The sequence below is a fragment of the Aristolochia californica genome, unplaced genomic scaffold (genome assembly GCF_029961685.1).
Source record: "Aristolochia californica isolate CCGP_79_NKW_82.1479 unplaced genomic scaffold, dmAriCali1.0.hap1 SCAF_10, whole genome shotgun sequence".
In the NCBI taxonomy this organism is placed as follows: Eukaryota; Viridiplantae; Streptophyta; class Magnoliopsida; order Piperales; family Aristolochiaceae; genus Aristolochia; species Aristolochia californica.
In genome coordinates, this window is record NW_027181771.1 from 6,682,378 (window position 1) to 6,708,100 (window position 25,723).

Below are 25,723 nucleotides of genomic sequence, written 5' to 3' on the forward strand. Positions count from 1 at the left end.
GAGTCAAGCTCGAGCTTCAACATACATTTAAAACTTTTTAAAAAATATATATAATAAATCATATATAAAATTATGCATATATTTTACATAAAATTGGGTATGACCTCTACATAAAATTGGGCATAACCTATATATATAATACATGTATAAGATTGGGTATGACCTCTACTTAAAATGAGAATAATCTATGTATATAATACTTATATAAAATTCGGCATGACCTCTACTTAAAATTGGGCATAATCTATATACATAATATCTGCATAAACACTTTGTAAATACTCCATAAAAATTTCTATACATTCCATAAACACTCCATGAAATTGTTTATATACTCCATAAAATAGTCTAAACACTCCATACAATGCATAACATTATGAATAAATTCCATACATTAATCAAACATAACAAAATTAAATGAAATATCACTATTAATTTACAATCACCCAAATAAAAACTATAAATCCTTTAAATAAAATCCTATTACTATTAGAGACTTACTATAAAATTACAAGAAATATTTTAAAATTTTTTAGGAAAGTTAAATGGACCTCTTATTACCTTTTCGAAGGAAATAAATAATAATTAATAATTAATATAATATATTATTATACTTATTGCTAAATTTTTAATCAAATAAAATGTCAAACACAAAATTGCTATGAAAATTGCCTCATGCTAAAAGGATTATATCATCAACTATCAAATACTTATTCAAAATTTTTCTATACGGTTTTCTTGCCCTTCTTGGCAAGAAAATCTTACTTTGAAAATTATATGATTTTTTTTAAAAAAATTATAATTAGAAAAATATTTTCAAAAAACATGAGGCGCTAATTGTCCCTATATTTCTATTAAAGATGTCTTTTTAACATTTATTGAAAAAACCACTAATAGTATCTAGAAACGTATTTCTACTCCAATATCTTTTCAATTTCTTTAAGAGCCATTTGGAAGGGACAAAGAGTTTTTTTTTTTCCTTGTTTATGATCTCGCACGTAGGGGTGACTTTGAATAAATTATATATAAAATTATGCATACATTTAAAAAACAATAATGATAGGGAAGGTTCAGGATTGAATTTCAATAATAGATTAAAATATACTAATATTATTTTTTTTTACTCCAATTGTTGTCCAACTTGTTTTGTAATTTTTGAATCTGGCTATAAATTTACTATGTCCTCCTTAGTGCCCCTAGATGAAAATTTACATTCTAGGATAAAGTAGAAATATTTTCCTATGATACATATTCCCAAAAAAAACCTTTAAATAAAATCCTATTACTATTAGTGACTTATTACAAAATTACAAGAAATATTTTAAAATTTTCTTAGGAAAGTGAAACAGACCTTTTATTGCCTCTTCTAGGGATATAAATAAAAATTAATAATCAATCAAATATATTATTATACTTATCGATAAATTTTTAATCAAATAAAATGTCAAACACAAAATTGTAATGAAAATTGCTTCATGCTAAAAGTATTACATCATCAACTGTTATATACTTATTCAAAAATTTTCTATATAGTTTTCTACCCATTTTGGTAGGAAAATCTTACTTAGAAAATTATATGATTTTAATAAGAATTTTCAATTAGAAAAATGTTTAAAAAAACATGAGACATCATAGAAACTTATTTCTATAAAATGTATTTTTAATTTTTTCCAAGAGCTATGAGGAATGAGAGTTTAAAGAATTTTTTTTTTTTTTACTTTATTATCTCGCACATGCAATTTCGTACGTGCGAAATCATCTTCACGCGAGGGAGGGGGGAGATTATTTCTCCCCTAATTTCTCCCCTGAACTTACTGGTTCAGGTTTTCCACCGAGACGACGCGGAGGGAAGGGGGTTACGACGCCGAGGAGGACCTGTCGTCGGGGATGACGGCTGCGACGGTGGCGACGGAAGCGGCGGTGACGACGAAAACAAAGGCGGCCGGCGAGCAACTGTCGACGATGGTAGAGGCTGCGACAACAACTGACGGGAGGGGCTCGACAGTGACGAGGGCGATGGGAGAGGCTCGACAGTGACGAGGGGAGGAAAATTCCCCCCCCCCCCCCCCCCCCCCCCCACCCCCCAATACCGATCTTGACTCACCTCGAGCTGGCTCGCGAGTCGACGAATCGAACCTAGCTTCGATCGAACTCGGCTCGTTAAGTTAAACGAGCCGATTTCAGAGCTTGAGCTCGATAGATAACGAATCAAACCGAGCCAAACTGGAGCCGTTCGCGAGCCATCTCGGTTCAAAGTCATCCCTACTCGTCCCCATCATTCACTAGCTACATCCCCCTGTCCCTCGAGAAAACAATGCAATGGTTTCAAATATATAAGGAAACTAACCTTCCTCTCTCAACGCTACTCACCCTCTCTTGAGCTTCTGTACCGATACTAGTCCCCCATGGCCCAAGTGTTGGCCATGAAGAATAACACCTTTGCAGCTCTCTCCACCTCCTTCCTCACCCTCACATGGGACACTTCCTCCGACGTCCTTACCAGCGGCATCACCGCTGGTTTACTGCCTACGCTTCCTACCACTGGCCTCATCGTAGTTGCTTCTTTCCTCTTCGTCCTCTTGCTGTTCAGATCTGATAACTTGAAGAAGAGCAAGTCAGTAATTGAGCTTTCGCTAGGACCGACTCCTGGCCATTTCTTGGTAACCTTGCTAGGACCGACTCCTTGGCCATTTCTTGGTAACCTTCCAAAGATCTTCTTCAACAGGCCGGCGTTCCGGTGGATCTTGGGACTCATGAAGGGTATGAACACAAACATTGCATGTGTCAGACTTGGGAATGTGCATGTGGTGCCCGTCACTTGTCCTAAGATAGCCCAGGAGTTTTTGAAAAAGCAGGATGCAATCTTTGCATCCAGGCCGTTCACAATGGGAACGGAGTATTCCAGTCGGGGCTATCTCTCCATTGCAGTGGCACCATGGGGAGACCAGTGGAAGAAGATGAGGAAGGTCGTGGCATCAGACATCATGATGTTAGATAACTTTAATCTTAAATCATAATCCATATTTTTCATCACGCTTGAATATTAGGATTCAGGATACATACCTGGATCCATTCCGAAATTACGTCTTTCTTATGCAGAATTACTATAACGAATGGAAAAACGAAGAACAGTTTTATGATCTTCCTCAACTAAATCACCCTTATTGTACTACCGGACCGTCGTCACTCTTCCGAATGGGGAGAAGAGAAATCGTGTTGGATTTAGTGTGTTGGGGACCACAACCCTGATGTCCTATTTATATTGCTTAATTAGGGTTCCCATAATTCCCTAATTAAGACAATATGGGTATCTACTCAATTAGCCCATATTCATTCTTTAGTAGTCTATGTGCTTACCAAAATTAGTCCACTTAATTTTAGCCAATATTAAATATAATTGAATAAAATATGTTACCCAACTTAGGAAATGTGAGTTTCCTAACAGTCTCCTGCTTGGGTTACATATCATTCCTGAAACAATTATATCACAAATTCTTTAGGCGCGCATATGTATACTATGGAACCATCTTAGATATTAATAATGGAACCACCGCGACTATCATCACAATACAATCATGACTAAACCACGATGATCACCATATTAATACACTCAATGACATATCTCAAATATGGATGAGTAACATGGAAATTACATGCAATGTGATCTCGTACTTGCCTATTTCCAACCGGTCCTTCTTTAGTCTTTAGTGAGATCTTTCCAAAGTCCTTAATGCAATGCGAACATTGCTCATAAAAAGAAACACAAGCAAGTTCAGAAATAGAATAATAAGCAATCAATTTTATTACGAAAAAAAATTGAATAACCCAATGTCTAAAGCAAACATATAGTACATAAATGACTCCCACTAAACCAAGGTATCCTCAGAAATAACGCTCATATGAGCAGTGTGCCCATGAAAAACCTTAGGCGTTAAGCCCTTGGTTAATGGGTCTGCTAGCATAGAGTCTATCCCTATATGTTCTATAGAAATCTGCTTATCCTGAATTCTCTCCTTAACAACTAGAAACTTGATGTCGATAAACTTCGACTTCGTCAAGCTCCTGTTGCTATTGGAATAAAGTACCGCCGAGTTATTGTCACAATAAATCTTTAATGGCCTGTCAATGCCATCTACCACTCGCATCCCAGTGACAAAGTTTTGCAACCATATTCCATGGTTGGACGCCTCAAAACAAGCAATAAACTCCGCAACCATGATTGAAGAAGCTAAGAGAGTCTGCTTAGCAGACTTCCATGAGATAACTCCTTCCCCCAACATACAGATATAGCTTGATGTGGAGTGTCTGCTATCTTGGCATCCAGTAAAGTTGGAGTCAGAGAACCCAATGATCTCTAATTGTCTTATCTCCGATAAGTGAGGATGTAGTCTTTTGTTCTCCTCAAATAACGCATCACGCGTTTGGCTACCTTCCAATATTGCATACTTGGATTGCTCAAATATCTGTTCAGAACTCCTACTATAAATGCTATGTCGGGACAAGTACAAACTTGAGCGTACATTAAACTCCATACTACAGATGCATAGGGAATTTTCTGCATCTCTTTTCTTTCAAGGTCATTATTAGGGCATTGTTTGAGACTAAACTTGTCTCCTTTAGCAACGGGTGTGTCTCCTGGTTTACTATCTTTCATGCCGAATCTGCTTAAAACCTTATCGATATAGCTCTTTTGTGACAACCTAAGGATACCTTGAGTACAATCTTTAAGTATCTGTATACCTAATACAAAAGAGGCATCACCAAGATCTTTCATCTCGAATTTCTTCGTCAGAAATTTCTTGGTTTCGTGCAGTAAACCTATATCGCTACTAGCGAGCAGAATATCATCGACATATAATATTAGGAAGATGTATTTACTCCCACTAAACTTATGATATACACTGTCATCAACAACATTCGCCTCAAAACCGTATGTGGTTATGATTTGATGGAACTTGTGATACCATTGACAGGAAGCCTGTTTGAAACCATAGATGGATTTCTTCAATTTACAGACTATAGACTTTGGATCACCAGATACAAAGTTTTTTGGTAACCATATAAATCGTCTCATCAATGTCTCCATTGATAAACGCAGTTTTGACATCCATCTGATGTAGCTCTAGATCTAAATGAGCCACTAGTACCATTATTGTTCTAAAAGAGTCTTTCGAAGATATCAGAGAGAAAATCTCTTTATATTTTATGCCTTCCCTTTGAGTAAAGCCTTTAGCAACTAGACGGACCTTATATCTCTCGACATTGCCCTTTGAATCCCTCTTGGTTTTAAATATCCATTTACAACCAATGGGCTTCACACCTTTAGGCAACTTGATGAGATCCCAAACGTCATTATCATTCATAGACTTTATCTCATCCTTCATGGCATCAATCCACTTTTGAGAGTTAGAACTGCGCAAGGCTTGATAGAAGTTAATCAGGTCATCTTCTGTCAATTCGACGCTATCCTCATGTTCTTGGAGAAATATGATATAATCATCTGGAATCGCATTTCTCCTCTCCCTAGTGGATCTCCTTAATGGCACTTCTTGACGTTGTTGAGTTTGTTCTAAAGGTGGTGCAGGAGGAAGAATCTCATTGTTGCCTTGATCTGGAACAATGTCAGGAATAGGAGTATGAACATTGTCCTCTAGTGCCTGAACTATGTCTTTAACAACAATAGGTATGGAGACCTCATCACTGTCAATAACAGATTCTTCTTCAAAGACAACATTTTTTATGTTTTCTTCCCCTCCAAACTCAATATCTTCAAGGAATCTCTCATTTCCCGTTTCAAAGAAGGATCTTGATGTGGGATCATAAAACTTATAGCCCCGAGAGCATTCAGCATAACCAACGAAATAACAGCTAACCTTCCTTGAGTCCAGTTTGTTTTCATGTGGCCTACAAGGTTGTGCCTTAGCTAGACAACCCCAAATGTGCAAGTACCAAATGCTAGACTTCTTGCCTATCCTCATAGGGGTTTTTGGCAACTGCTTTGCTCGGTACTCTGTTAAGGATGTACACAACGGTCGTTAAATTTTCTCCCCAAAGTGACTCTAGCAAGGAGGAATGACTAATCATACTCGGTTTTGTCGCTCTACAACACCGTTCATGCTAGGTTTGCCCGACATGGTGTATTGCTGAAAAATTCCACACTCTTTGAGGAAAATTGTGAAGGGTCTTGGACATTGTTCTCCTGGTTCGTCATACCTTCTGTAGTATTCACCACCACGATCAGATTTAACGCCTTTATTCTTATTCTGAGAAGATCCTTCCGCTACATCCTTATCTCTCTTCTTCTTCTTGTTTTGAGAGGTCGAGGCCAAGTGAGCACTTTTAGTCTTATCCTGCTATTGTCTCTCTTCCTTGTGCACATAGTGAGATATAAGGTCATTTAGGGATCAATTATCCTTCTAAGTTTTATAACTCACTTTGAATTGATCAAAGTGTGCAGGAATATATATCAAAACCAAGTGCACGAGCAAGTAATCAAACAACTCCAACTTAAGTGACTTGAGTGTTTGTTGCGAAATGAGACATCTCCTTGATGTACTCCCTTATGTTCCTTTTGCCTTTGTACTCCATCGAAACGAGTTTAGCCAAAAGGCTACTCGCCTCCAACTTTTCTTTCTTGGAAAAATATTGATCAATTTCCTCTAGGAACTTCTTGGCGCTCTTGCTCTCAGTCATCAAGCCCCGAAACGCCTCCGAAATGGAGTGTTTCATGATCATCAAGCACATCCAGTTGGAGCGCTCCCAATTCTCATTTTTCACCTCATTAAGGTTTTTCGGAGTAGAAGTGGGTGGTTTCGCCCGAAGTGCAAGATCCAAATCCATACAATCGAGGATAATTTCCACGGTATCTTTCTATGCCTTAAAGTTCGTCCCTCTCAGCATTGGAACATTGCTTATTTGAGCAGTAACATTTGTAGCAATAGCAATAGAAATTGTATATAGAACAAAATGAACAAGCATACTCACATTAACTAGCATGTCATATAAAGAAAAACAAGACATGTACAAACAATCCAAATTGGGGACCCATCTCAAGATACCTAGTACAACATTAATTTATAGTCTTTGGACATAGAAATTAACTGTAAGTGGTGCTCTCTGTGCAATGATCAAATACTGACAATCAGTTCCGTCAAACAATAGCCTTTCTTTGGACCGACTATTGTTCACATGAAAAGTCTTTATAATTGTCACACATTTATCATCACAAGTACGTTGTTGATTTGGCCAAATTGTGTCTTCCTTTGGGCCAATCACAGTTTGCATAAATAACTTTGCACAAACATCTATGTATTTTTATTCAAATTAATCTACACTACAGAGGTTACTTTGGTAACATGTAGTTTCAATCAATTTGATTAAGATACTAGACCAATTGCAAAAAATCTCAAGATACCTAGTACAACATTAATTCCTAGTCTTTGGACAGAGAAATTAACTATAAGTCGTACTCTCTGTACAATGATCAAATACTGACAATCAATTCTGTCAAACAATAGCCTTTCTTTGGATCGACTATTGTTCACATGAAAAGTCTTTATAATTGTCACACATTTATCATCACAGGTACATTGTTGATTTGGCCCAACTGTGTCTTCCTTTGGGCCGAGCACGGTTTGCATAAATAACTCCATACAAACATCTATGTATTTTTAGTCAAATTAATCTACACTACAGAGGTTACTTTGGAAACATGTAGCTTCAATCAATTTGATTAAAATACTAGACCAATTGCATAGAAACAATAAGAATTTTCAAAATTGAAAAATCAACTTAAATATGCACATTAAACAACTAAATGTGCATGCATAAATAAAAATTGCATAAAAAATAGATACTGTAATTTCTGAAATTTAATATATACACTATTTTTTATCCTATGATAACACGCGGATGCGAGTTGGTGTACTGGACGTATGCGTCAAATGCACACACTTGCGCACGGGTTTGAATCCCCACGGGCCCAAAAATTTAGATTTTTTTTAGGACTGAGTCAGGTCGATCCTCTCTTGGGCGAGCCAGATCAGCCCATCTGAGTCGACTTGAACCGTTCAATTCGACCATTGATATCCGAGTTGAGACAACCCGTCCAACTCGTCTCACCCTGGTCGAATCATCCCAATCGGTCCGAGTTGACTCAGCCATGTCGACTAGTTATTTAAATCAAAGGAAACCAAAGTTCAAAAAGAAAAATTTCTTTCTTAATTCCCTACCCGCGCGCGCTGGAGGTCATCTCCAACCTCCAGCCACGCACAAAGGAGGGCTTCGGTTTTCACTCGTGGCCCTCTGTCGGACATCGGACTCCTGTCTGACGTCGGCCGACATGCAGTGCCAAACCGAGTTCCGTGGAGAGCGACACACACAACGTCAGGGCTGTACAAAACCATCTTTTTTCTCCACAGAACTCCTCCATTCCAATCCCAATAATCTAACGGTAATGCTGCTCTGACACCACTTGTTACATAACTTTAATCTTAAATCATAATCCATCTTTTTCATCACGCTAGAATATTAGGATTCGGGATACATACCTGGATCCATTCGGAAATTGCGTCTTTCTTATGTGGAATTACTATGATGAACGGAAAAACGAAGAATGGTTTTATGATCTTCCTCAACTAAATCACCCTTATTCCACTACGGGACCGTCGTCACTCTTTCGGCTGGGGAGAAGAGAAACCGTGTTGGATTTAGTGTGTTGGGGACCACAACCCTGATGTCCTATTTATATTGCTTAATTAGGGTTCCCATAATTCCCTAATTAAGACAATATGGGTATCTACTCAATTAGCCCATATTCATTCTTTAGCAGTCTATGGGCTTACCAAAATTAGATCACTTAATTTTAGCCTATATTAAATATAATTGAATAAAATATGAAACGTGAGTTTCCTAACACATGAGCCCCGCCAGACTCCTGTGGCTCCATGATAAAAGAATCGAGGAGGCTGATAACCTCATCAGATACGTATACAGCGAGTGCAAATCCTTCGAGGAGGGTGCAGTTGTGGATGTTAGGGAAGTAGAAGGCAATATAGTGGCAATGTGATCAGGAAAATGATGTTCAACAAGAGATACTTTGGGAAGGGGAGGGAAGATGGAGGGCCCGGAATGGAGGAAGTGGAGCAGGTCGATGCACTCTTCACTGTACTCTCCCATCTCTATACGTTCTGCGTCTCCGATTATATGCATTGCTTGAGGTGGTTGGATTTAAATGGGCATGAGAAGACCATGAAGAAGGCCATCAAGATAGTGAACAAGTACCACGATAATGTGATTGGGCAAAGAATAAAAGAATGGAGGATTGGACTGAAAAAGGAGCCTGAGGATCTTCTTGATGTTCTTGTCTCCGTAAAAGACTGCAGTAGGAAACCTTTGCTTACGACGGAAGAAATCAAAGCACAAACAGCGGTAAGTTAACCAGAACTGAAGAACCGTATTTGTTTCTGTTATAAATCATTTTTTTTCACATGATCGTTAAAGACACGCCACTCATCCTTCTTCAAATAAATAGCATAACTTTGGAAATTCAAAACCTGGTTAAACAGAAGAGTTTGTAACGTGTGCTTAATTTGTTGAACTTTCAGGACTTGATCTACGCAGCAGTAGACAACCCATCAAACGCAGTTGAATGGGCCTTGGCAGAGATGCTGAACGAGCCGGACATGCTTCGCAAAGCGGTGGAGGAAGTAGACCGGGTGGTGGGGAAAGACAAGCTGGTTCAAGAGTCAGACTTCCCACAGCTGAACTACGTGAAGGCCTGCGCTAGGGAAGCATTCCGTCTCCACCCTATTGCCCCCTTCAACCTTCCGCACGTCTCCACCTACGACGCCACCTTCGCCAGGTACTTCATACCCAAGGGTGCCCACGTTCTGCTGAGCCAAATAGGCCTAGGAAGGAACCCCAAGGTTTGGGATGAGCCGCTCAAGTTTAGGCCGGAGCGTCACATGGGTTCCGCCGAGGTGGACCTGCTGGAGACGGAGCTCCGGTTCATCTTCTTCAGCACCGGCCGCAGATGTTGCATGGGTGTGCCCCTCGGCACCGCCATGACCGTCATGCTTCTGGCCAGACTTCTCCAAGGCTTCAACTGGAGCATGCCGGCCGGCTTGTCAAGCATTGATCTCTCGGAGTCCCCGAATGATCTCTTGCTGGCCAAGGCTCTGCTGGCTCAAACTAAACCTCGGCTAGCTGCACACCTCGATACACCCCACTAGAGTGGGTGGGAGCATTTCTTTTTGAAGATTTTTAACTACGTATATATATATATCTTGCATTGGTGGAGAGTAAGAGAAGAGAATGAGAAGTGATTTTTTTTTTGGCAATTATGCTCATTTAATTCTGTTTATTTCATTGAAATTTTTAATAAATGTAGAACTTATAAGGATGAATCGTTGATTTGTGTTGGCGGAATTAAAATAAGTCATAGCGTCCCAAGTTCCAACATAGAGGAAATATACTTGGATGTTGCCTTGTTAGTGATGATCCCAATTCCCATATAGTCAATGGTGAATTTAGTGGATCAAGCATCTCCTCTAGTGTACAACCCATTTTTTTTTAAACTAATAACACAAATAACCAATTTTTCAACTTGATATCACAAATACCTAACTTTGACCAGTCAACTACACATGTACACTGTCAAAGGTGACATGTAAGCTTTCACCACTGGTATTTGGCATCAATGTACATTCTCCATCTGGTATTTGGCATCAATGTCTCGGGCATCCTTCAAATAAAGTATTGGTTTCATTTCCTTTTTTTAATGAAAACTCTTGGATGTATATATTTTGCCTCCACTCATGCCCACAAGTCATCCAAATTTGATGCGCATGCAATCCGTTACATTTTTTTTGGGTACCCTTATGGACAAAAATGATATAGAGTATATGATCTTTAAATACATAGAGTGTTTGTCTCCCGAGAAGTTACTTTCTTTGAAAAATAATTATCTCTTAAACACATTTCCGCTGCAAATAGGAGTCCCATGATTCTTCCTCCCATAACATTTGGCTTTTATGATGTCCCTATACGGGACACACCTACTCAGTCAGAAAGTTATGAAATTGTAAATGTTGATAATGCTTTTTCCCTTCACATACCCTCTCCCACTCCCATGCCACCCTATGCTCATCTCCTATCTACCAGACCAATTAATTGTCTCAGCTTCCTTCAAAATTTTTATGTGGAAGTGACCCTACCTTCACGACCTGGACAATGATCTGCTTCTAGCGTGGTCACAATATTACGTATACCTTATGAACTCTCTCAAGTGTTTTCTTATGCCTAATTATCCACCTCTCATAAAGCTTTTTCCAATTCATTAACCATTACCAAAGAACTAACTGGTTTCTTATAGGCCATACAAAGTCTAGAGGATCCTAAATGGCATCAAGCCATGCAAGATGAAATTCAAGCATTACAAGCTAATCACTGATGGACACTTATCTCCCTTCCACCTGGCAAGAAACCCATTGGATGTAAATGGGTATACAAAGTGAAGCTGATGGCACCATCGAGCATTACAAAGCCCGCTTAGTTGCCAAAGGATACAACCAGGTTTGAAGACCCGATTATCAAGAGACATTCACCTTAGTTGCTAAGTTGGTTACTATATGTGCTCTACTGAGTGTTTCCTCTATTCAAGGATGACATCTTCACCAACTCGATGTCATTAATGTGTTCTTACATGGTGATCTTGATGAAGATGTATACATGTCCCTACCTCCATATTTTGGACGAAAGGGGGAGACTCGAGTGTGCAAACTCAACAAGTCATTATATGACTTGAAACAAGCTTCTAGACAGTGGTTTTCGAAGTTTTATACAACCCTAAAGACTGCTAGGTTTCATCAGTCAAAGGCAGAATATTCATTATTCATTTAATCCCACAAGGAAAGTTTTACGGCAATACTTGTGTATGTTGATGACGTGGTTTTGGCAGGTAACAATCGGCAACAAATTGAAGATGTGAAATAGTTATTATCCAAGCTATTCAAACTTAAGATCTTGGTCAACTCATATATTTCTTGGGCATAGAAGTTGTAGGGTCTTCAAAGGGGATTTCCCTCTCCCAAAGAAAATATGCCTTGGAGATATTAGAAGATACTCAATTTCTAGGAGCGAAACCTACAAGATTCCCAATGGAGCAAAACCTGGCTCTTACACATTCCGATGGAGAAATCCTACATGATCCTTCACCATATAGGCATCTTGTGGAAATATTGATCTACTTGACCATTACTAGACCAGATCTAGTCTACGTTGTCCATGTTCTAAGCCAATTTGTGGAAAACCAAGTAGATAACGAAAAAATCTTTTACTACCACTAAGACAATTTATTCTGAGACCATTATACCTGATCTATTGGGTAAAAGTTCAAGTAGGGATCCTATCATGCATCTATACAATTTTTTATTTGTGGTCCGGTCCAAGAATCGAGCATAACTAGTGGTTTAATTTTTCCTAACTTAGGAAAAAATTAAATCAGCGTCTTCTTCCTCACGGCGCTGCGACGGAGGCAACCTTGTGGGGACACTACGAGGGTTGCGACGGAGGTTATGTGAGAGAGGCGGCCCTGCAACGGAAGGGGGTGCTGCAAGGGCTGCGATGGAGGCGGTGATGTAACGGAGACGAGTTCTGCATCGGGAGGCCGGAAGGTACAGTGGCGTGTTGCGATAGAGACTTTGGGACAGACAGAGAGGGAGAAGAGAGGGAGGCCGAGAGGGAGAAGCGAGCGAACGAGCGAGAGGGAAAGAAAAAAAATTTGCCCTCCAGCGATGACGTGTCCCATTTGCTTCATCCGGATGATTTGAAAAATACTACGGAAACTGAAATTCGGAAATTAAACCGTGGGTGTTATCTTTGGATTCATCTAATTCATCAACTTGAATCAGGCGTTGGTGCACCACTAATGACATCAGGAGATGAATTGAGTAATGCGGCTGAAGTTCATCTCCTGATTCAAGTTGACTAACCCCCCTAAATGCTTTGACACTATTCATGTTTTCTGACACATCATCATGCCTTGTCATCACTCGCCACATAAGGCCTTGTCGACCTTCTTGTTTTTTTCATTGGCTCCCTCTCGTCGCTCGATCAATTGACTCTCCTCTAGCACTCTCGCCTTCTCATCGTTCCTGTTGTCGCCACAACTCCCCTATTGCCGCAGCTTTACCTCTGATCCTCTGCTACCACCACTCCACCAATACTCCGTTGCTGCCGCCGCTCGGCCTCGCCCTCGCCCTCGACAACCCTCTTCTCAACCACCCTCTCTTTCTCTCAACCTAGACTTCATCTCTGTCACGTCTTTCACTCTTCTTCTTCATTCCCTCTTGTTCATCCTCTCGTCGCCCCCTCTCAAAACAACAGCCCTACTCACCTCCAAACCCGAATTTTAGAAGCCAATCATTTCATCTCCTCGCCACCCTCTCTCTCAAAACCAAAGCCTATCATTTCCTCTCAGTGCCCCCTCTCTTAATACCCTATCATTTCATCCTCTCGCCGCCCCCTCTCAAAACAAAAGCCCTACTCACCTCCAAACCCGAATTTTAGAAGCCAATTTAGCAAAGTGATTTTTAGGGTTTTTGTTAATTGAATCTAATTACTGTGTTTAATTATCATATTATTTTAATTTGTATTTAATTATTGTATTTATTTTTGTGTGATTTACTATTTAATTTTTATTTTCTGTTAATGAACTTCTGTCAATTATAGATAAATCAAAGTTATTGCTAAGTTTAATTGAAACTTGATTGAATTGATCTCTGGATTTATTAGTTTTTTGTATTTTAGTTTATGGATTCCTATGCCATTGAATGTTGTATTTGATTTTGGTAATTTTAGCAATTTATTCAATAATGATGATTTTGAATGTAAAGGCTCTATGCCATAAACCCTCAATCCTATAACCTAAACCCTAAACCCTCAAACCCTATGCCCTATGCCCTCTATCGGTTTCATATTTATAAAATTTCAAGTTTACTTTATTGAGATAAGATTTGCAAGATTTGCAGTTGCTAATTGTTGTTAAATAAATTTGAAGTGCCATGGAATGATCATGCCGTGTGGTGAGGAGATTCGGGTGTTATAAATATCCACCACATGGTTTTTTTTTTTTTTATATTTTCTTGTGTTTTCCCTAGTTACTAGGATGGGTACAAAGTTTGATTAAGAGTAGGCCAGGTAACCAAGGGTGCATTAAACCCTCAATCCTATGACCTAAACCCTAAACCCTCAACCCCTATGCCCTATGCCCTTTATCGGTTTCATATTTATAAAATTGAAAGTTTACTCTATTGAGATAAGATTTGCAAGATTTTCAATTGCTAGTTGTTGTTAAATAAATTTGAAGTGCCATGGAATGATCATGCCATGTGGTGAGGAGATTTGGGTGTTATAAATATCCACCACATGGTTTTTTTTGTTTATGTTTTCTTATGTTTTCCCTAGTTACTAGGATGGGTACAAATTTTGATTAAGAGTAGGTCAAGTAACCAAGGGTGGGTTGAGCCTGATAAAGAGTAAGTTGGGTAATGGAGGGTGGGTTGAGTCCATTTCAAACTTGGTTGAGTTGCCTGCACGGGCATCCATTAGTCAATGAAACCCGACCCCCATCACTGACGGGGTATGATTTGTAGTGACTGTGAAGTCATATGGAGCTCTAACAAGGGTTTTTGGTGAATTTGGATTTAAGTGTGTTTTTGTATTATTATCACTAGTCATCTGCTATGGAATTAGTTTGATTAATTTTTAAATATTATAAAATATTGTTTGCCTTGTCCTGAGCAGATTCGGGTGTTATAAATATCCACCACATGGTATTTTTTTGTCTATGTTTTATTGTGTTTCCATGTGTCTCTTGTTACTAGGAGTGGTAGAGAGTCCGATTAAGAGTAGGTTGAGTAATGGAGGGTGGGTTCAATCTAGTTCAAACTAGGTTGAGTCACCTGCACGGGCATCCATTAGCCAACAAAACCTGACCCCCGTCACTGAGGAGGTATAGTTCGTAGTGACTGCGAAGTCATATGGGGCTCTACTAGTGGTGTTCGGTGAATTAGGACTTAGGTGTGTTTTTGCATTGTTAGGACTAGTCAACTGCTATGGAATTAGTTTGATTAATTTTTAAATATTATAGTAACATTAAATAATGTTGAAGTGCTATAGAATGATCTTGTCATGTGGTGTGGAGATTCGGGTTTTATAGATATCCACCACCTGGTATTTTTTTCTATGTTTTATTGTGTTTCCCTGTGTCCCTAGTTACTAGGACCGGTAGAGAGTCCGATTAAGAGTAGGTTGAGTAATGGAGGGTAGGTTGATTCTAGTTCAAACTAGGCTGAGTCACCTGCATGGTTGTCCATTAGCCAATGAAACCCGACCCCATCAGTAACGAGGTATGGTTCGTAGTGACTGCAAAGTCATATGGGTCTCTACCAAGGGTGTTCAGTGAATTTGGACTTTGGTGTATTTTTGCATTGTTAGGACTAGTCATAAAAATTTGGACTTGGGTAGTATTTTGGCATAAAGAGACTCTTACTAATGTATGTAGATTTTGTCGATAATATGGCATCAATTGTATTGTTCTTTTGTCGATACAATGGAAAATTGAAGGAGAAGTTTGGTTATGTTGTTAGTATGGCGAAGGTCAATCACGAATTACAAGGATTACAGTTTCGACTAATTTTAGTGAGTTCTTAGTAATGATGTACAGAGTCATGGGATGAGATGGTGATACTCATCAAACGATTATTAAGGCAAAAGTTCCATTTTCTAACAGGAGTTTTATTATCTTTAATGTGGAAGATGATCATGATTTGACTGAATTATTTGAGTTTGCTTCAAGTAATCAATCTATGATTGAGATTTACTTAGAAAAGGTCTTAAGACAAAAACCTTGTGGAACGAAAGGTACGAGGAATCGAAACTTTATTGGTGAAACATCCTATCCCCAAGAATTACCACGTAGATTTGATGATATAAAGAAGTATATATATTTATGATATGAATTGTAATAAGTTTACATGACTTATTTTTAAGTACTAACGATTATCTATATACGTATAATACACAAGGGCTTGAAGTGGAGTTTTTGAACCCCTTGCCTATAACATCACTATCTAAGGCTGGAACATCTTCTCCCATGTAATTTCTTATACCCTTTCTTTGTTAAATGTGTGATATGTATACTATCCCTACTAGGATTTTCATGTTTATTGTTGTGTGCATTCAAGGTTGTTAGTGATGATGATAGTGATAGTTTTAGTGATAATGATGTTAGTAGAAGTGTGTCAATTGCTATTGACCATGAGGGGGATGAGATATTCGAAGTCGGGGTTCATAGTAACAAAGTTAAAAACCAGATGGAATTGGGTACCCAGATATATATGAAGATGCATGGGAGGTTAAATATTTGGTGGATTAGTCCAAAATGCAAATTTTTTAATGAAACAACTCGATTGAAAGACATGTCGATTATAAGACATTGAGTTCTAGCAGTTATGATTATAAAATTTATCAAGATTTTGGTCTTGGGGTTGAGGTCTTGGCTATTCGGGTCAATTGGGTTCTCTTCAAGATTTTGGTCTTGTGGTTGAGAACTTGGGGATGATTCAAAGGGGTTTCCTTCTTCATCGTCAAAATTTAAAGTTGGAGTTGGATTTGGTGAATCTAATTCATCAAACTCAAGATGAACCGACTCCTCGACTCTCATAGATATCTTATTATAAACTATGTAAGCCTTTCTATGAGAAGAATAACCCAAGAAAATTCCTGTATCAACTCTAGAGTTAAATTTTCCTAATTTTTCCTTTGATTTTTTCAATATGAATATTGCATCCAAAGGTTCTGAAATATGTAATGTTGGGAAGAGTGCCCGTATACAACTCATATGGAGTGCATTAAGCTTACTTGATTAATGATATAACATGCGGTGTTCATAGCTTCGGCCTAAAACCTATGTGGCATGTTGTATGCATGAAGCATAGCTCAAGCCATTTTAATTAAGGCTCGATTTTTTCTCTCAACAACACCATTTTCCTTAGGAGTTTGTGGAGCTGAGAATGTTTGATCTATACCATGCTTTGTGAAATATTTCACAAAATGTGAATTTTCAAATTCTCCTCAATGGTCACTCCCAATTTTGATAATGCTATAGTCTTGTTCCTTTTGAATTGTTTCACATAATTTAACAAAGTCAGAAAAGCATAATCCTTAAGGGCTAGGAAGTCTACCTATGTCAACCTTGAAGAGTTGTCTATCACCACCAGGGTGACGCGTTTCCCATTTAAGCTTAAGGTTCAGGTGAGTCCAACTAAATCTATGTGGATTAGTTGAAGAGGACGAGCAGTTAAAATTACATTTCAAGCCATGAAAGAGGTTTTGTGTTACTTTCCAAGTTGGCAAGCATCACAAGGTTTCTCTCTTACCATTTTTTTATCCTATAGTCCTCTCACTAAGTTATTTTTCACTAATACGTTATAGGAATCAATTCCTATATGTCCTAGTCTCATATTCCATAACCAAAATTCATCAATTTTTGTGCCCAAATAGATGGCACTAGGTGAGGGAATATTGACTATGTGAGCAACATAGAGATTTGAATTTCGATGTCCCTCTAGAACTAGTTCATTATTTTCATTCTTTACTAAGCATTTGTCTTTTTCAAATGACACCTTATTTACTTTATCATAAAATTTACTAATACTAAGTAAGTCATGCACCAACCCTTCAACGTAATAAACATTAGATATGAAAGAGGTTGAGGTATCGATGATACCAATTTCTTTTATGGTACCTTTCGATATTGTCTCCAAAAGTTACATAACCTCCATCTTTGGGATTGAGTTCAACGAACTTCTTTTTGTCACCAATCATGTGCCTTGAGCAACAGTTATCCAAAATCAAAACATTTTTCGGTGCCTTGGTGGGAGACATACCTACACCATAAGATATTTAACCCTTAGAGACCCATTTAAGGGTGGTTCCCTTAGGGATAACATTTGGGGAGTTAGCTGATTTTGGCTTCCAAGTTTGTTTGCCCAAGTTATTTTGGGCTAACACAACCTTTGTGGTTGATTTGGGTACCCAATTTTGTTCGATGCAACTTTCAATCTTAACTTTGCAAATGTGGGCATAGTGACCCAATTCATTGCAATAGTATCATCTAATATGAGGAATGGGGGAGAACTTATTATTTTTATTTATTTTGTTCTTCCCAAATTTTCTCTTGGTTGTGAATTTGAGAGATAGAGTTTTGAATTGCTTCTCTAAGTCTAAGCTCTTATTCTCAAAAGCAAGTCTATCTCATGATAGCATCTCTATCAATATCTCTATCAATCCACTTTGTGTTGAGGCATTAGTTATGTGGCTTTCATTTGCCCCTTCAAGACAATTAGCTCTTCCTTGAGCTTTGAAATCTCATTTAATTGAGCATTATATTTTTTATATTTATTTAGACTATGAATGGATTTTTCCAAAAGTAATTCAAGTTCATGCTCATAGTCTGAGTCGCTTGCCTCTTTGGAAATTGTAGACTCGTTATCATAGTCTGAGTCACTTGAAAAGCCATGAGTCCTACATCACTGTCTTCTTCTTCTGATTGGCTAGACTCTCCCTCCATTGCATCCCAAGCTGAGATCCAAACTTTCTTCTTCTTGTTCTTTGGATCTTTGCTTCAGGATGGGGTTATTTATTCTAACTTGGGACATTTGTTCCTTCTATGACCTGATTTACCACACTCAAAACAAACATCGGTTTTCTTTTTAAATTTGTGATTTTGAGCTATGAATTGAACTTTTCTAAAAAAATTCTTCTTCCTATAGACTCCCTGAAGATATATAGTGAGAAAACTTATTTCATTTGAGCTTTCTTCACTAGAACTACTTCATGCACATGTTTTGACAGTAAGAACAATTTCATCTTCTTAGGTTTTTCTTCCTCTATATCTTCAGGTTCCATATCATAGTTAGAATTCTCATGAATGGTTATCTTCCTCAATTCCCATGACTTTGGATGTGCCTTCAGAAGGTTGTCATTTTGCCTATAAAAGGAATTTCTTCTCCTAAGATATTCAACTCATTTATAATATGAATGAACCTTGAATTCATCTCAGCAATTGACTCAACTAGTTTCATTTTGAATTCATCATAATGGGCTATCAAAATGTTGATCCTAGAGTCTTTTTAGTCTAGTGGTTCCTATGTACGAACTCAAGTTTTCCCCAAATTTTTTAGGGGTCTTACGTGTGGAGACCCTATGAACTCATTTGGTCCTAAGGGACATCAAAACAGATTTATGGCCTTGGAGTTTGTTTTTAGTTTCTCCTTGTGTTCCCTAGTTAATTCATTAAATATCTTTGCAACCGAGATGACATTGTCAAGTTTTTTTGGGCTGAAATGGTCCATTCTTGGTTACAAGCCAAATGTCTCAATCTATGGATTGAAGGAAGAACTCCATTCTTACCATCCAATATCCATAATTTGTTCCATTAAATAGCGATGGACGATAGGCAGATTGTCCTTTGGGAAGGAGCAATTTGTCTTGAGATGCTATTTATTGTTTTTCAAAATCAAGGAGGTTTTGAATTCAATTAAGTTATTGGTTTACTCTGATACCAATATTTGGCCCAGGTGACTTCTCAAGAGGAATGTGAATTGAGTTATTCAAATTAAAAATGATTTGTGCATGTAATTAAAATATCATACATAAAATCAATTCAATATTAAGCATGCACACACACACTAGGGACAAAAAGATTTTTTTTAATTTTTATGTTCCCCCCTAGTTGTAGTCATCTCCCAAGAACCCATGCTTGGTAAATTTTCCACTATTAGACTCTAATAGCTGGAAAAATACAAAGATATTACGGCTCTCTTTGGTTATGTGTAACTCTATACACGAATTTTACACCAACTAATCTCCCCAAGAGATTGTTGCTAGATTCTAGCTCTAGTTATGCATTTCTATCTAGATTAACAGGTTCTAGATGAACCTGTCACAAATTCATAAAAGAAAAGGAAAATTTTATACCCTTACATGGAGAGATGCTTCTCCTTGAGAGTTACATCTACCTCCTCATTTGTAGCACGTTGTGGAATGATCAAGGAGCTTACACTATAATGCATGCAAAGATGATTGAAAGAGATAGAATATTCTCAAAGGTAGACTCTCTCTTTCTCTCTAAATCACTTTTGATGGGAATTTGCAACGTAAAGCTTTGTGGCTTGAGAATATGCCAATTAATACTCATTCACTTCTTTACTCATGGTTTGGTGGGGTATTTATTACTTCCCCAACTCAAACTAGTTGTTATTTTCCCATTGGCAAAAATTAGACTATTGATTGATCGATCACTGGTAAGCGACTATGGTTGATCAATCATGCTTTATATTTTTGGCTTCCATAGTTCTGGATGATCCATCACAGTCAGTGACTGATCAATCATTCAAATGTCAGATAAAAATATGTCGTTATAAAGCACAGGAATTTCTCTATAAGTTCTTTAACATGTTTCTAACTAATATGTATGATGATTCTAAACATATCTATATGCAAATTAAATCCTAAACCTCCGATCTCCCAAGTTCATATGGACTAGGTGTTCGAACATTCTCTTACATAAATTGATTAAGTTTAAATGTAAGCCTTGATTCTTGATCTCAAGTCTTCTCCCTTGTGGGTACTTCTTCAAGAGTTGCTCTTCATTTTTTCTTGAGGTCTTCATTTTGGCTTTGAAGCTTTAAACCTTGAGATGCTCTTGAAAATTAAGTATATGAAATACTAGATTTTCAAATTACAATTAAATTTTTAATCATCAAAATCAGTGTGGGAGTCAACCTACAGTCAACACTTATTCGTGTATTTGGACTGCTTTACAAATGTGTCATTTTCAAGGAAGAATGTGAGTTTACCCATTAAACTCATTTCAAACTCATTCTTCATTACACTAACAAATTGTTGACATTGAGAGGGGATTGTATAACCAAATATGATATCATCCCCATAGATTTGAATGATAATCAAGCTTTGATCATGGTTCTTTGTGAATAGTGTCTTATCTATGCTTCCTGTGTTATAACCTTTCTTTTCTAAGAATTCTCTTAATCTTTCACACCAAGCTCTTGGAGTTTGCTTTAAACCCATATAATGTTTTATGCAATTTCTATACATGGTCAAGCTTACTCACATCTTTAAATCCTTTGGGTTGTTCAATTTATACCTCTTCTTGACCCATTTAAAAATGCACACTTTACATCTATATGGTATAATTTGAATTTCATGTGACAATCATAGGCTAGGAGGATTCAAAATTCTTCTAGTCTTGCCACAGGTGAATAGATTTCCTAAAAAACTATGCCTTCTTCTTGGTTATATCCTTTGGTAACTAACCTAGCTTTGTTTCTCACTACTTGATTTTCTTCATTGGCTTTGTTCCTTAAGACCCATTTTGTTCCAATGACTTCATGATTTTCGGGTCTAGGTACTAGAGTCCAAACTTTGTTTCTTTCAAATTGATTCAATTCTTCATGCATTACCATAATTTAAAAGTTATCTATTTCAGCTTCATCAAAGCATTTGGGCTTTATTTGAGAAACGAATGCACTATTTGCCATAGCCTCATGAGTTGCAATTCTGCCTTGAGGGTCATCAATGATTTGTTCTAGGATGATTAGCCATGAACATATAGTTCTTTGGCTCCATAGGTGGTTCTTCTTGGTTATTCAGGTCACTTGGGCTCTCTTCAAGAATTTGGTCTTGAGGTTGAGATCTCGGGGATGATTCGAAGGGGTTTCCTTATTCTTCATTAGAATTTGGAGTTGGAGTTGGATTTGGAGAATCATATTCATCAAACTCAAGATGAACTGACTCCTCTACTCTCATAGATGTCTTATTATAAAATCTATAACCCTTGCTATGAGAAGAATAACCCAAGAAAATTCCTATATCAGCTCTTGAGTCCAAATTTTTTCTAATTTTTTGTTTGGTTCTTTCAATTTGTATACTTTACATCCAAAGGTTCTGAAATATGTAATGTTGGAAAGAGTGCCCATATACAACTCATATGGAGTTTTGTTGAGAAATAGCCTTTTGCTAAGTCGGTTAATGATATAGCATATGGTGTTTATAGCTTCGGCCCAAAACCTATGTGAAATGTTGTATGCATAAAGCATAGCTCTAGCCATTTATATTAAGGTTCGATTTCTTCTCTCAACAACATCATTTTGCTGAGGAGTACGAGGAGCTGAGAATGTTTTTTGGTTTATACCATGCTTTGTGAAATATTCCATTAAATGTGAATTTTGAAATTCTACTCCATGGTCACTCTTAATTTTGACAATGTTATTGCTTTGCTCCTTTTGAAAATTTTCACTTAGTTTAGTGAAGGCTGGAAAAACATCATCCTTATGAGCTAGGAAATCTACCCATGTGAACCTTGAATAGTCATCTACGGTGAGGTGAGACACTTCTTGTTTAGGTTTAAGGTTTGTGTAGGTCCAACTAAGTCCATGTGGATTAGTTGAAGATGATGAGAGGTTGAAACTTTATTTTTAGATTTGAAAGAAGTTTTATGTTGCTTTTCAAGTTGGCAAACATCACTAGGTCTCTCACTTAAAATTTTTTGATCCGGTAGTCCTCTCACTTGATTCTTTTTAACGAATTTTTTGAATTAAATCTATTCCTATATGTCCTAGTCTCTCGTGCCATTACCAATATTTATTGATTTTTGCACCCCAAACAAATGACAGTAGTTGAGGAAAAATTAACTATGGTAACTACATATAAATTCCTATTTTTGGTCCCTCTAGAACTAGTTCATCGTTTTAGTTCTTTACAAAGACTTTTTTCCTATTAAAATAAAATTTTGTTTCCCATTTCGCAAAATTGATCAATGCTAAGTAAGTTATTCATCTACCCTTCTACATAATACACATAGGATATGAAAGAGGTTGAGGAACCGATTTTACCAATTCCTTTTATGGTACCTTTGCTATTGTCTCTAAAAGTTACATAACCTCTGTCTTTGGGATTGAGTTCAATGAACTTCTTCTTATCATCGGTCATGTGCCTCAAGCAACTGCTATCCAAAATCAAAACCTTTTTCGATGCCTTGGCTCGGAGACAAACCTCTTCGGAAGTGGTAGACTCAACATCATTGTCTTCAATTGCCATGAGTCCAACATCATTTTCTTCTTCTTTCGAGTGGCTAGACTCTTCATCTATAACATCCCAAGTAGAGATCAAGACCTTCTTCTTTTTGTTCTTGGGATCTTTACATGTGGATGGGATTCTTCCTTCAAGGTTTGGACATTTGTTCCTTCTATGTCCTAATTTTCCACACTCAAAAAAAATGTCACTTTTCTTATAAGAGATGTCAGTCTGAGTTCTGTTTGGCCTTTTCTGAAATTCTTCTTTTTCCTGTAAATTCTTTGAAGATTTCTATTGATAAAACTCACCTCATCGAAGCTTTCTTCACAAGAGTTGCTTTTAGCACTCATCTCGACCTTAAGAGTAATTATTTTTCTTTTGGGTTGCTCTTCCTCAACATCATGAGGTTCCATCTCATATGATAGAAGGATTCCTAGTAGCTTTTCCGAGCTCATGGTTCTAAATTTTGTATTCTCATGAATGACGGACTTCCTTATGTCACATGACTTTGGAAGTGGCTTGAGAAGTTTGTCATTTTGTCTATACAAGGAAAACTCTTCTCCTAGGATATTCAACTCATTTATAATATGAGTGAACCTAGAGTTTATCTCAGCCATTGGTTCACTCAATTTCAGTTTAAATTCATCATATTGAAGAATCAAGAAGCTAATTCTAGAGTCTTTAACTCTAGTAGTTCCTCATGTGTGATCTCTAACTTTTCCCAAATATCCTTGGAAGTCTTACATGTGGAGATCCTATTGAATTCCTTGGTTGCTAAGGTACATAACAAGAGGTGTATTGCCATAGATTTTATTTTGAGCTGCTCTTTATCTTCTCCAGTCAGCTCATTAAATTCTTTTATAACCGAAATGTCATTCTCAAGTTTTTGAGGCTCAAAAAGCTCATTCTTGGTTACATGGATTAAATTTCATTCTTACTTTTCATTCTTTCATTGAAGGAAGAATTTTATTCTTACTTTCCAATATATATAGTTTGTTCCATTGAACAAAGGAGGACGATTGGTAGATTGTCTTTTGGGAAGGAGGAATTTATCTTGAGATGTCATTTAATCTTTTTTTCAAAATTAAGTGGATTTTGATTTCAATCGAATGTTTGGCCTACTCTGATATCAATTGTTGGCCCAAGTGGCTTCTCAAGATGGGGGTGGATTGAGTATTTCAAATTATAGCTATGTACGGCGTGTAAACAAAAGCTCATGCAAATTCACAATTTAATTGAAATGTAAACATTGACACACCATACCGCAAGGAAATTTTTTGTTATCGATGTTTCCCTAATGGTATTCACTACCCAATAACTCTTGCATGGGAAATCCTTCTATTTTAAAGCTCTAATAGCTGGAATTTATACAAAGAGGTTCCAACTCTCTTTAACCGACGTATAGATCAATACAAGCTTTTTACAATCACAATCTCCCTAAGAGATTGTCTATATTCTAGCTCTAACTGGCCCTTTCTATCTAAATTGAACATGTTCTAGATGAACCTTTCACAAAGTGAATTTAAAGAAAGGTAAAAACTTACACCCTTTATCTAACTGGCTCGTTTACAAAAATCAAACCGTTAATTGATCACTCACTGTAAAGTGATTGATCGATCAATTGATCATAAATGGTTCTTTTTGAGTCAAGATGTGACATATTGATCAATGGACTGATCGTTCAATATGTTACCACTGGTCCTTAAAGGTTTGATGCTTGATCATTGTCAAAGGATGATCGATCACTTAGAATTCACTCTGGCTTTGCAATGCAAGTATGATCGATCATGCTTTAGTCCATGTCTGACAAGGTTCTGTAAGATCGATCAATCATGTAGGATGATCGATCAATCTGTTGGAAGATAAGATCAAGCCCAAATAACCAAGGAAGGCCCACATATGTAAGATTATTATAAGATGGGCCACATGACCAAGGAAGGCCCACAACATGGGCCCAAGCCCATAAGAAGTAGGACCCACAATGATTACCAAGAGCTAGCATCCTTATCTCTTCAGTAGGAAGATCAAGAAGGACTCACAAAAGTATCTTTATCTTAGGGTCACGACCAAGAAGAGTTTTAGTTTAAGTTATATTTGTATTTTATCAATATTGAGTTACCTAATTATGTTAGGACTTACCTTAAGTGTTAGAGTTTGGGTGTAATTGGGACAAAGGTAGTTTTATTGTAATTAAACTCTACTACCTTCCTCTATTATAAATAGAGGTTCATGTACTATGATTACAACAAGTTATTGATGTCAATGAAATATTTTACATTTCCATAAATTCAACATGGTATCAGAGCAGGTTCTGTGATTTGACTTGGTCAACTCACGGAGGTAATGTGATTATTTTCTCTAAACCCTAAACCAAGGTCTAGGTTCGTAGTTGTTGTTTTTTAGTCCCTACACCTGCATATTTCATTGCGATTTTCACCTCTATATGTATTTTTTTCATATTCAAAAATATATTGACGGAAATATATTTGAGTCTACTTTCCAAAAAAGAAATATTTGCTCCAATTGGAGTTATCGATCGAGAGATATCGATATTTCAATGAGC

At 37.3% G+C, this 25,723-nt stretch overlaps 1 pseudogene; it reads left to right on the plus strand.

Annotated features, from left to right (window-relative positions):
* Positions 1-2,423: 2,423 nt before the first annotated feature.
* LOC137941056 (tryptophan N-monooxygenase CYP79A68-like) lies at positions 2,424-10,232 on the plus strand (annotated as a pseudogene).
* Positions 10,233-25,723: the final 15,491 nt, after the last annotated feature.